General features: G+C 43.0%; 3 long non-coding RNA genes across 3 annotated transcripts in view; 2 read left to right on the forward strand and 1 right to left on the reverse strand.

Moving 5' to 3' along the window:
* The window catches only part of LOC307214377, a 33,723-nt gene extending 20,892 nt beyond the window's left edge, over positions 1 to 12,831 (forward strand). Inside the window, exon 4 of the long non-coding RNA XR_013838007.1 lies at positions 12,340 to 12,831. This is a non-coding gene — a long non-coding RNA (uncharacterized lncRNA). The remainder of the gene's footprint in view (positions 1 to 12,339) is intronic.
* The window catches only part of LOC307214524, a 296,482-nt gene that overhangs the window by 58,485 nt on the left and 224,266 nt on the right, over positions 1 to 13,731 (reverse strand). The window lies entirely within an intron of this gene.
* On the forward strand, positions 349 to 5,047 carry LOC307214436. The gene is made up of 4 exons (XR_013838086.1): positions 349 to 383; positions 564 to 662; positions 2,712 to 2,779; positions 4,257 to 5,047. It is a non-coding gene; the product is annotated as an uncharacterized lncRNA (long non-coding RNA).

Genomic DNA, 13,731 nt, shown 5'->3' on the forward strand with positions numbered 1-13,731 from the left:
TTGAACTTGGGAATCCATTTAGATATGATTGATTCCACCGTTGCAATTGAACTGATGAATTGATTCTATAGTTGTTTTGGTCCTTGAGGTTCACTAAAGATTAAATACTAGATATATAACAGCTGAAGGTAAGTATCTGCTCTTTTCTTTGATAAGTCACTTTTAAAATGGCATCAAATTCCCATCAGCCACAGCACTGTGTAAAATGCATTGATTTGTAAAGTGCATGCAATAGGTAAAGCCCATCTGCTCTCTAGTGGTAGGAGCACTGCAAATACCTTGCCTGGTTCTTCTTCTTCATGATCTGTAACATTAATGCATGGTTTGCGTCTGTTATTTCACATCATGGGATTGTATCTGGACTGGGCCAACCTGTGATTCTGGTAAGTTGTTTTTTTCTTTAATAGCAACATAAATATGAAAACATGAGACAAAATAGAACATTGTCAGTTGAGCACATTTTCTCTGTTAGCCGATACATGGCAGAAGTCTTTTCAATGACATAACAGAGAAAGAGAAGAGTTAGTTGGCCAGCTGTGAAAATATAGCTTTTATTTTCTCAGATATAATCTTTGTGAATCTGTATCATGGCAGCATAAGGGGAAAGAAGGGAAGAATTGGTATAAGAGAGGGCATCATGCAAGGTGTGGCTACAGAGGAAGGTAGGTAGCCCTGTTTGGATGGAGTCTGTCCTTATTCACTGTGAGTGATTACTTAATCATAAGTTTATCATCAGGACTCCAACTTCCAGCCCTGATCTGGACCAGGACACAGACAAATCAGGCTGGAGTTACAGGACTATGGACAGCTCCTGTTTGACACTTTGTTCTAACATGGTCTGGAGCAAAGCTGTTCCTTCCAGGCTCTACCATCTTCTTGAACAGCCTTAAAGGGATAGCCCTACAGCCTGCAGCCTGCATGGGTAAGCATTCAGTCAGAAGCATAATGTTTCTAGTTTGGATGGGGCCAGTCACTTAGTGGAATCCAGCGCAGGGTGTGTGTGCTTACTCTGGGGATCATAGAGACTTCTGGCTGAGAGCAGCTAATGCTTGTTGCAGTGGCCAGGATGAGGAAGTAGCCCTTCTGGGGCTCGTGCCACTAGGCCTCCCAATCTGGCTGGCTCCACTGGCTCTGGGTCAGAATTCTCAGTGCAACTTGATGTTGGGGTTGTGGCAAAGTTCCTTATGAAAGAATGTTTCCTGTTGCAAAGTCTAGAGCTATATTATCGCTCCTTTGACATGAAACTCTCTGGATCCCATGCTTTTCTTGCTCTCCATCTTGAATAGCAGTGATCCGTACAGGGATACCCATTTAACTTATGGGTGGCGATCTCATCTAGCATATTTGCAAAATTTTGCCATGTGGAAAATTACCCAATTTTGTCATTTTGAAAGTCAGATTGGGTTGTCGGGGCTGCGTGCTTGTACTGGAAACTTGGGTTCGTTTTAGATGACAAAAATTATTGAAATGCAGCTTGGGGACTGAGCTGTGGCACACATGAGGGATCATTAAAATGGGAAACTGGCAGAGCTACTGCATTTCTTATCTCCAAGACCTCACTGGGAGGAAAACAACATACCTCAGATTATTTTAGAGGGAGGAAACACACACCTTAACATTGCTTTCTGGCATTTTACAGTACAAATTCAGCAATGGAAGAATGGAATATCTTGAGATGTTGTGCCATCTTATTGTCTGGAGGTTTAGGGTGGGGAAATAACTTTTGATGGGCATGTATGCTTCAAGAGGTCGGGACGCAGGTGGCGCTGTGGGTTAAAGCCTCAGCGCCTAGGGCTTGCCGATCGAAAGGTCGGCGGTTCGAATCCCTGCGGCGGGGTGCGCTCCCGCTGCTCAGTCCCAGCGCCTGCCAACCTAGCAGTTCGAAAGCACCTCCGGGTGCAAGTAGATAAATAGGGACCGCTTACCAGCGGGAAGGTAAACGGCGTTTCCGTGTGCGGCTCTGGCTCACCAGAGCAGCGATGTCATGCTGGCCACGTGACCCGGAAGTGTCTCCGGACAGCGCTGGCCCCTGGCCTCTTAAGTGAGATGGGCGCACAACCCCAGAGTCTGTCAAGACTGGCCCGTACGGGCAGGGGTACCTTTACCTTTACTTATGCTTCAAGAATAGAGAATGCTGCCTTTTGGCAGAGGGTTAAAGGAGATGATCAAACATTCTCTTCCAGCTCTGAAGTGGCATTCAGAGAGACATATGTTTGTGCTGAAACCACCTCCCTGCATTCATTTGGGGAGTCTGCTGATTAAGTCTTCTTGCTTCACCATCTCATGGTGAATTAGATACCAGTCAACTGCCAATGATGGGTTTTAGGAGGCTAAAGTAGGAAAAGTCCCCTGAAAAAGCTCTGGCATGCATGAAGAAGGCCACACAACCCTTTGGATTCCATCTAGTCTGGCCAGTGCACAGTGGAGACTGGGTCATTTGGACAAATGGGGCACTGCCACCAACCTCCATCTGTCCTCAATGTTGCCCTTGCCCAGGGAACAGCAGGGAGACAAAACTCATGAGTGTCTGCTTGTCAGTGACTGCCTCTTCCTCCTGTTGGTCTCCATGCCAACCCAAAGGGCACCAGCCATCACTGACATTGAGCAAGGGTATTGTGAGGTTGGAAAGAGCCAAAGCTCTTGGGCTGCCACAAGCCCCACAGCAATACATTTAATGTCTGAACTGCAACACATCTAATATGTGTTTTTAGGAGTTGGAGAAGGAGGACCAAGAGGCTCCATGACCATGACATCCTAGAAGCAGTGTGAAAGTGGTCAGGTTAGTGCCTCTCCCTACTACTTATTTTTTAGATTAATTTTATTTATTTTTATTTATTTATTGAATTTATATACTGCCCTATACACAGGGGTATCAGGGCAGTTCACAGAATAAAATCAAGATATAAAACCACAAAATACATAATAAATATAAAAACAACAACCCAATAGCCCCCCTCCCCCCCAAAAAACAACATATTTTAAAAGGGCATAGGATATCAATCAGATCAACCAAAGGCCTGGTTAAAAAGGAACGTTTTTGCTTGGTGCCTAAAGGTGTATTATGAAGGCGCCAAGCCAACTTTCCTGGGGAGAGTATTCCACAGATGGGGAGCCACTGCAGAGAAGGCTCATTCTGGTAATGTCACCCTCCAGACCTCTTGAGGAGACAGCACAGGAAGGAGGGCCTCAGAAGATGATCTCAGGGTCTGGGGAGCTTCATATGGAAAGAGGCAGTCCTTGATGTATTGCGGTCCTGAGCCGTTTAAGGCTTTATAGGTCAAAACCAGCACTTTGAATTGGGCCCAGAAACAAATTGGTAATCAGTGCAGTCGGACCAGGATCAGTGTAATATGCTCAAAGTGTCTTGCTCCCTGGTCGCCGAATTCTGCGCTAGCTGAAGTTTCTGAACTATCATCAGAGGTAGCCCTACGTGCCGCTATGTGATAAAAAATATATCAGAGCCGTTTATAGCAATAAAACATAAAATGGTATGATAGAAAACAGATAAAAGTTAAAAACAGACATCAAATAATAATTGTGGAAGCAGTGCTTTTTTCCAGGGGTACGCAAGGGCACGCAGTATCGTCACCTTTTTTCTTCTAGAAGAAAAGCACAGTGTGGAAGGTTGTATTTTTAATTGCCTGCATATGCCTGAAAGAATAGAAACATTTTCCACAGCCATTGCTAACAACATGCATTCAGCAGGTGGTTTATAATGCTTGCTGCAGTTTTTAAGCAAGAAACAACACAAAATGGCTGATTATGTTTGCATCTCGGCTATAAAACAATGTCATAAAGTCTTGGCACGGCCGTTACTTATGAAACATTTCTACAAAAATGTAGCAAACCCCAAGTTATAAATGTGTAATTAATATTAGCTGGAGATCAATAACCTGAACCCAAGAGTGCAGAGAGAAAATGGAATATCTTATTGTATTTCTAATAGACACAACACCCCTTATAATTTCTAGGAATGAAATAAAGGTTATATGGACTGCATACACCACAGTGGTCAACAATTGTGTGTTTATTGTACTAAAACAGATTGTGCAGGATGGCAATCATTATCAGACCCCTTTAAAGAGTGGCATCCTTTAGTTAAACATACTTAGGGCTAAATCACCCAATCAGGTCCAGTGTGCTACCAGCTGCAACTGTTTGCCAGCCCAGTAACATGCACCAAGATGCTAATTTTGCTGCTAATTGTAGTTGCAATTGTGGATTAACTTTCATATTCTTTATTTTTTTTGGCTCAGCAGGGGCTGCTGTGTTATGGTCACATGACTTCAGCTGGGAAGCAGATTTTGGCTAAACATTAGAAGAAACTTTCCAACAGTAAGAACTCTTGCAGGTAGGCTTGCTAGATGGTAGACTATATTTTGATGGATGTATTGAAGGGCCATCTGTGAGAAAGTTGCATTGAAGATCCTGCACCGAGCTGGGGGTTAGGCAAGGAGACCTAGAGACACACATCCGGACTATAGATTTAAAGCCATATCATACCAGACATGGATTCCTTCAAAGAATCCTGGGAACTTTTGTTTGTTAATGGTGCTGAGCTACTCCTAGACTCACAGTTTCACACCCTAGAGCTACAATCCAGAGTTCCTAAGGAAGATAAAATGATTGTTCTCCCACATTAAATTGTAGCTCAGTGAGGGGAATACAACTGTCAGCACCCTTACCAAACTATATTTCCCAGGATTCTCTGAGGGAAGTCATGACTGTTAAAGTGGTATTAAAGTGGTATAATAGTGATTTTAATGTATAGTGCAGGCAGCCAAAGATAAGGCAGTGTGCTGTGTGTACATATGTTTCTCTCTGTAAAAAATCTGAACTTGTGCACACACCCCAGAGGTTTTTAGCGTTCACTTTTTACATCAGATAAATAAATTGTAATGTGCCTAAAATGTGTGAAATATCCCTGAAGGTATGGAAGTTCTCTCTGGTGACTCATTTGTGGGATAAATTGCAGCCTCAAACTAGAGCAGGCTTCCCAAACCTGCAGCCCTCCAGATGTTTTGTCCTACAACTCCCATGTTTCCTAGCTAACAGGACCAGTGGTCAGGGATGATGAGAATTGTAGTCCAAAACATCAGGAGGGCTGAAGGTTGGGGATGCCTGTACTAGAGCACTGTTAACTTTAGTTAATGTGTGAAGGGGTTAAGACCATTGAGTAAGTAGAGTAAACAGTTTCCCAGGACTTAGCTAGGTCACAGCCCCTCAGCTCCAGTGACAAACAGTTAGGAAAGTTCTTTGCCTGATGTTTGTCCTCTTCCACCATGTGAAACCCAACCAGATAGGACATGTAAGCTTGATCACTCCAAGCTTAGACCACGTGTTCAGAAACCTCTCCCCATATTTTGTAACCCAAGATTTCTCTCTGTGTTTTCTTGCTGCTGTATGGAAAAACACATGAACACATGAACCTGACCTTTGGAAAGTTTGTAAGTAAAAACCATTTTACCTTACAAAACTCTGTAGTCTAGTTTGTGCTAAACTGAAGCACTGTAAGCAACTTAACATGGGATCATTAAAAAGGTCCAACAGCCTCTATTCCCACACTTTACTTTGCTGCATGCTTTGCGTTGTAAAACCTCTGCTGGGACTGTCTCATACCAGAGAGTATTCTGTCCCATGTTTGGATCTAGGGATCCAGCGAATTCTTCTTTACACCAGTCATAACGAGCATCATTCACATGCTGCTTTGAGAGTGCAGCCATCAAATCATGAACATGAAAAGGTAAACCAGCCCACTGGGACAAAGCAAGAGAAATGTGTTGTGTCGAGTTCATCTTGGAGTAGCCATAAGGACAGTAAAGCTGCAAATATGGATATGGGCAGTGCTATTTAAATGGCATTAAGCCACAGTGTTTTCAAACCCATGCACTTCTATAACTTCATCAGAACTGTTTTTAGGATTTATTTTATGTTCTTCTTGACAGAGGGCAATGAGCCAATTCAACCTTTGGCCAACAGCTACATTTCATTGAGATGTGACCAGCTCTTGGTGGCAAGCAGATGCAGTTGCTTTTGCAACAGTTGAGACTTCGCAATATTATGCATGCTCTTAGTGCTAAACTCTCTTCTCCCCCCTCCCCTTCTCCCCTGCCATCATGGGCCTTTAGACATTTTGATATCTTAAAACGGCTGTGTGATTCCAAAAGACAGCTTTTCTGTTTTAATTAGAGTGCTTCTTATTGAATATGGATTGCCAAGACTGTATCACATGCTGGGCCTGTGGGCCTGTTAATGACTTGGTTGTGAGATGTTTACAAGATTACAAGTGCTATTGCCCACAGTGAGAGGGGTGGTAAGCATTACTTAAAACTAGGGGATAATTTTTGGACAGCGGAAGAAAATACAACTTGACACATTCCAATAGACTGGATTGGTGCTGCTGTCATCTACTGCTCTGCACCCCATACAAACCAGAATTCTTTGTGGGATCGCTTAACTGCAGACTTGCAACACTTACATTATGGAAAGCTTATATCTGCATCTTAGATCTGCAACTTAAACTTATTTCATTGTAATTCCCTTCCCCCAGGGAAGTGTATTCTTTGGAGGGAAGCCGGGGAACCATAAGAGGGAGTGTTCAGAACCCTCATCAAAATACAGTTGCTATTATTCTTTTGAGGAAGTGATGGTAATTAAAGGGTTTTTTTTTAAAAAAAGCAACAACACCTGATTGCCATCTCTTGAGTTTAAGTGTCCATTGACTGATGGTATTTGGCCTACTTATTGGTTGAAACAAGCAAATTCACAACAGAAACAGTTGGTAGAGCTCTCTTTTCTGCTGCAAAGAGCTCTAAAGGGATTTTTATCAATTTAATCATTTCTGTTCCTAACATATAAGTACCATATATTTTAACTCCATGCATGTTAGATATTGTGTAATTTTTGTCTTTTAGGTTGTTTTTACTGGAGCTGTGACTGTATAATAATTCTTTCCTATTGCAGGATGATATTTTGTCCTCTGATAATGTATCCTCAGAAATGTATCAAAGCATTTGCTACAAGGAGAACAAAAGGGAAAGTGTGTAGCTGTTTGTTGGAAGATGGTTACCTGCAAACCCTATTAATTGCTTCAATGGGACACTATTTGCTTCTTCCTGTTTCATTTTGATAACCTTTTTTTTTTTTTTTTTTAGAAAAGGGCTTTTTAATTCATGTCCAACAGAATTAAGGCTCACTTTAAAAATGGAAGGAAGAAAGACCTGTTTGACTCCTCTCCTCTCTGTTATTAACCTGTCTGTCTGAGTAGCCATTCACTCAGCTTCAGGCACCTATCTCCCTTTGTTACTAGTGTTCAGCTAATTTGCTTTATCTCCTCTGTTATGTGAGCACTTAATTAAGTAGCCTAATTAACTTTTAAATTGCTCCGACTCTCAGCAGAATGATGGGCCATCATGAGGCTTTCCCTGCAATGCTCCCCTAATCGACCTGGCAGCTGTTTTGGTTTGCTACTTGTGTCATTGTGTTAGTGTTTTGTCATAGTGGGGAGTAGAACAAGGTAAAGAATGTCCTAGAGACACAAGGCTCACCTATATCAATATTATCTGCTCAGACTCCTAGCTGCTCTCCAAGGTATTCACACTGGCTCTCTCATACCACCTGCTCTTAGGTAAAGGTAAAGGGACCCCTGACCATTAGGTCCAGTCGTGGCCAATTCTGGGGTTGCGGCACTCATCTCGCTTTATTGGCCGAGGGAGCCGGCGTACAGCTTCCGGGTCATGTGGCCAGCATGACTAAGCTGCTTCTGGCAAACCAGAGCAGCGCACGGAGACGCCGTTTACCTTCCCGCTGGAGCGGTATCTATTTATCTACTTGCACTTTGACATGCTTTTGAACTTCTAGGTTGGCAGGAGCAGGGACCAAACAACAGGAGCTCACCCCATCGTGGGGATTCGAACCGCCAACCTTCTGATCGGCAAGTCCTAGGCTCTGTGGTTTAACCCACAGCACCACCCGCATCCCACCTGCTCTTAGAAATGTCCATATTTGTCAATTTTTGTTTCTATCAGTTTCTCATCCCCCCCCATTCTTAAGTTCAGTTCTTTACATTTCCACCTCAGTTTTTTTAAGTAAGTCCTCATGAAAATTTATCAGCTGTTTAATTTCAATTTACACCCCCAATATGCAGTTCCCCCTGCATCCATTTTTTTAATGAAATATGCTCATTTTTGCAATGTATGCTATTTCACTTTAACCTGATATATGCATCCCTGTACCCAACTATACACGTTACTTGCATTTCAAAATTAAGAGAAATGTGAATTTCAAGACATAGCTGTGTTTCAGTCTGTATATTGTTATAGGAAGTAAAATAACCGTATTTTTCACTCTACAAGATGCACCCGACCATAAGACGCACCTAGTTTTTTAGGTGAGGAAAACAAGAAATAAGAAGCCTCCTGAGCAAAGAGGGAGCACTCCTTCCTCTTCACTCAGAAGGCTTTGTGAGGTTGTCCCTGAAGCCAGGAGAGCAAGCGGGATCGGTGTCGCTTGCTCTCCTGTCTTCAGCAAAAGCAAGCCTCCTGGCTTTCCCCGACCTCCCACAAGAGTCGCGTGCTCTTTAAAGGGAGCGCAGCTCTTGGGGGCTTTTCTGAGAGGTGGGGGATGGGACAGAGCAGCACGCTCTGTCCCTTCTCCCACCTCCTGCAAAAGCCAGGAATAGCTGAGTGAAGCCTCCGCAGGACAGCGGGATGAAGGCTCCGCAGTGCTTCCTCTCGCTGCTCTGGCTTCTGGGATAGCCTGCGAAGCCTCCATTCGCTCCATAAGATGCACACACATTTCCCCTTACTTTTTAGGAGGGGGAAAGTGCGTCTTATAGAGCGAAAAATACGGTAAGTAGGTCTGCCATTGAACGCAAGCAATAAATTTTCTCCCTCATCCGTGCATGCTGACTGGTTTCTTTCCTTTCCTTTCCTTTCCTTTTTAACTAAGGGATGGAGAACTTGTGGACCTTTAGTAGGATTCAACTCCATCCAGCATGACCAAGGATCAATGATGATGAGAACTAGAGTCCAACAGCAGCTGGAGAACCACAATCATCATTGCCTTTTAACTAGACTTCACAGGGACAAACCCTGAGATCTTCTGCAAACACATACTCTCCAACATTTCTCCAACAAAAATAGGGATGTCCTACTCAACAACAATAATAGTAATAATAGTAATAATTTTATTATTTATACCCCTCTCATCTGACTGGGTTGCACCAGCCACTCTGTGTGACTTCCAACATATATAAAAAACATAACAAAACTATACAGGGCTGCCTTGAGATGTCTTCTAAAGGTTGTATAGTTACTTATCTCCTTGGCTCGGGGGTCGCATAACTCCATACCCTCCTACATTTCTCCGATGAAAATAGGGACATCCTAAGGAAAAGCGGGATATTTTGGGATCAAATCATAAACCAGGTTGGTTTCTGTGAATCCAGGATCACCCCTGGAAAATAAGGACACTTGGAGCATCTGCAACATGATGTGCTGCATGTAGCCCCTCCCTATCCTTTTCTAGGTTTAGCAAGTTTTTTTGTTTGTTTGTTTTGGAGCCAAGGACCAGAAAATTTCCTACCCCACATTTTTTTTGGGGGGGGGTGGAGGGGGGTTAGCTGGTATGATGCTTCCAGAAGTTATTGGACTCCAGCTCTGACCATCCCTAACTGGTCATGTTGTCTTGGGCTGAGTGCCTTCTCATTAAGGTGCTGCTTACTGAAATCCAGTTAATTTCAATGTTTTCTCTGAGTTTCTTTTGAATGTCTTGCCTGCAATCAGCATGGAAGGTACATGCCATTGTCTGCATAGGAATTTTCTGTTAATCTTATTCTGGCTGAAGCTGTTTTCAACTGCTTGTGTATTACCTCCTGTAATCAATGGAGAATTGCCCATGTCACTGGCATTGACCTTTTAGGTTTGCTGCTGAGATTGCTAACAAGCAAAATTAGGTTGAAAGTAGTAGAAGAAAGACCCCAGAATGGCATTTACGTTAGTCAATCTAGTTGCTAGGAGCAACTGCAACCTACTTATTTGACTGGCAACCACTTGTGTGGAATAGAATGTTCTTTTTTGCAAACATGCAAATTGGACAGGAGAAAGAGGAGACCGATTGGTTAAACTGCATCGTTATACTACAAAAATTTGGAGTTCTGATGAAAAATGCAGATGAGTATTATAATTTGGCAGTAGGTACAGAGCTGTTTGTATGATTCCAGCTTATCTAAATAATGGGTACTGTATTGTAAAAAAAAAAACAAAAAAACAGGCACTGAAAAATAGAAAACCAAATGACCAGTGAACTCACATGGACAAGCAAGCCCTGGAAATGTTTCTTCTAGCTGTCAAAATGCCCTGGAAATATTTGTTGAAGAATTTAACAAGGAAGGACCTTTGTAAGAGATTTAGGGATGCATTCAAAAGGTCTACTCTGAATAGATGTTAAATTTATGGGCCTAAATTAATCAGGCTATTAATTTCTATGCATCTACTCTGAGCAAAATTAGCTGAATACAACCCTTATATTTTTATTATTTTATAAGGTATTTAAAATATTTTATCTATATATAAATGATAATATTTATATTTGAATGATAAGACAGACCCTGACTATAGGCTTACACTCTAATATACATGATGCAAAGAAATAATAATAACTGGCAGGGAGAGCAATAATCACTGGATTTATGTAATGGATGAGATTAGGTTGATCTTCAGTTTTCAATGATGTTCTTCCTCGGATGCAGCTGTAGGTCACCTGGTTGGTGGCAGAAGCTAAAGTGTGCCTCTTGTGTAATAACCAGCCTATTATAACCATCATGCTTAAGTCTAATTAATGCATGCAGGGGTTAATACCATAGAGTAAGTTACCCTGCCAGAATAAGCTTTGTCCACTTCCCCTCACCTTGGGAGGAACTAGGCTACTGATTTCCAAATAAACATGGATAAGATTGGATGGCACATCCTTTTTCATTCTATATCATCTATCTATCTATCTATCTATCTATCTAATCTATCTAATCTATCTATCTATCATCTCAGCTCTGCTCTGCTCTCTCTCTCTTTTTGCTACTCTGTTCATATATAATTTTATTTTTTTTTATTTTGACAAAATAATAATAACTAAACAAGATTTTTTAAAAGTGAGTTGCCTTTCTGATGTAAGGAGATCCGTGTTCCACTGTATCAAATATGCTCTTTCCATGTTTCAGAGCTATGCCCTAATCCTGCCAAGAGCTTTCATCCCTTTTGTGATTTCCCTGTCTCAAATGTGGGGATTGGTTCCCGTTCAAAAGGCTGCATGGCTTTCTCCCAATAAACCACTCAGGTCTATGTCTGTCAAAGTGCAGTGCCTTTGAGAGATCACAGACAGTTTGTCCTGAGGAACAGGGAGAGCTTGTTTGTGCTAATTACGACCCAGTTTGATAAATGAGTAAAAGGACAGGAACAGTGCAGCACTACTAGAGCATATTCTTTATAAAATGTGTGGATGAAGAATAGAAGGAGAGCAATGAAAAAATGTGCATATGCAGACTTCCCACACAAACGCTGAAAAGAACAATGCAAATTGGTGAGCTGGGTTTATACCATGCACCAGAAATCTTCTTCTCCAAAATTTCAAACCCTTAGGGGTAGAAAATGGCTGCTTGTCCTGCTCCAGGTAGGCAGTGTCTGAAGCCCGTCGTAGGCTGCCCTCCATTTCCCTGGTAACAAGGAGTCATGTCCACCAGCTGGCCATTGTAAAATCCCTAGTATAGCCTGCCAAGGCTTAAAGTTTGAATTGCCCAATCATGGGTTGCCAAGGGGGGCAGAGCCTGATTGGTGGACCTGGGCACAGAAGTTCTCACTCTGGTCCTCCAACTGGGGACAAAAGCCAACTGCACCCAGCACTTGCAGCGCAGTTGGCCAAAGAACAAACCCTCCTTCCCTTCCTCTCTTCATGCTGTTTGCATTAATTTAACCTTGTTTTGCTTCCTGTGTACTCTGCTTTTACTTTGCTATTGCTTCCCAGTGGTTGCCATATTCAGACCAGGGAAGGAATTTACCTGGAAATATATTAGGCCCGCTTGGAGGTTTTGCCTTCTTTGTAGCAAAATGTCGCAACTTTAGGCAGGTAAGGCATTGGGTGGCATTTTAGTCATGTAGGTCTTGGGTGAAGGGGTGCATCACACTGACTGCAGAGCAGGTATGTACATGGGGTACCCCATTAGAGGGCTCTAGGTGGAAGTCTCTGTCCAGAAGCCAAGTGTGGAGCAGACAGGTCATAGAGCTTCCAGTGGCAGCCTGGGTATGATGCCTCACCAGTCGGGTTTTCTTCTTTTTTCCATTTCTGAAGATGGGGACAACATTTGCCTGCCTACAGTCTGCAAGGACCTCACCTATCTATAACGATCTCTGGCAAGCAAGCGGCCTAATAAGCAGCAACGACTCTCCGTCAGTTTCATGTGAGTTTAAATACAAGAAGAAGCACATCCAGAGCCTGGCCCTGCCGCCTGCTCTTGTTAACAGTAGTTGCTCAGTATGACTCATCATCCCTCCCCCGACAGGAAGAATGCCAAAATCCCACCTTCTCCTTCCCTTCCGTTGTTCTCTGAGCTTCTCCTGTCTCCTAATTTGGGGGCTGAACGACTGGCCTGTATCCTTCCGACTCCCCGAAGACACAGCCTCAGCCTCTGGTTTGTCTGCTGGTTGCTTGGCAACGCTCGGGCTGACTTCCAACTCTTCCTCTCCTTGGGAGCTAACTGCTTCTTCCCTGGGAAGGAGAGGGGCTGGGCTGTCCTCTCTAAACTCTAACAAACAGGTCTCAGATGCAGAGTAGGCCCTTTGCTCGCATTTCTGTGACTGACTCTTCTGCTGTGCTCTGGGGGCCAGGTTCCTGACACTGTCACTAAGAAACAATTTGAACATTAGAGAATGGAGCTATGATACTTTTAGTCAACATCAACGTATATTTAATAGCTACAGATGTATAGTAACAAAGAGAAGAATACTAATCGAACATGTAATAAGATCTTTTTTTAAAAAAAAAAAATCCTATTTTGGATTGCTGTGAAAATGCCAAACAGGGTTATGGAGCATAGGTTTCAGTGGTCATTATCCTCCAATTTGGAAGATGGGTTTCTCCTTCAGGAGGCCAAATGATACACAGGTGCACAATAGATGAGGAGGAAGCTGTGTGCGTAATCTATAAATCATGAACCAGAATGGCTGCCAATGAGAGTTCTAATAATTGCTACTTGTCTCTGACAAAGGAACATCCTGCTTTTTGCCAAGTGCATTAGTGTCCTATGGCAGCAAGGGAATGGTTAGGGGGATCACACACCTCTCCCTCCTGCCAGTTATTGTATTGTGTGCACCTGAGTCAGATGAATGGAGGCGCTGTCACAGAATACTGTTGAACATGAACATTTGATTGACTCGGGAAATAAAGGTGTTCTGCTGCTCCAATATCTGTGAAGGAAGGTTGGCTGAAATGTCACACAGGCATTGGGGCAGAAGTAGCTTTCTAGCGTGGGCTGAAGACTAAGAATGACAAATGATTAACTACAGTTGCGTGCAGTCAGTGGACTAGGGGGACTAGGCTAGTCCCCTAAATGTTTCTGGTAAATTAGATTATTACAGTATGAATGCCTGGTGTCTCCTTCCCAAAGCCCAGGAAGCTTCTGACCAGCTTAGGGAGGGAGGTGACATGCTTATGCATGTGGTGTCAGGGCGTTGCGGTGTCAGT

Source organism: Podarcis cretensis (genome assembly GCF_951804945.1).
Source record: "Podarcis cretensis genome assembly, chromosome: 4".
NCBI lineage: Eukaryota > Metazoa > Chordata > Lepidosauria > Squamata > Lacertidae > Podarcis > Podarcis cretensis.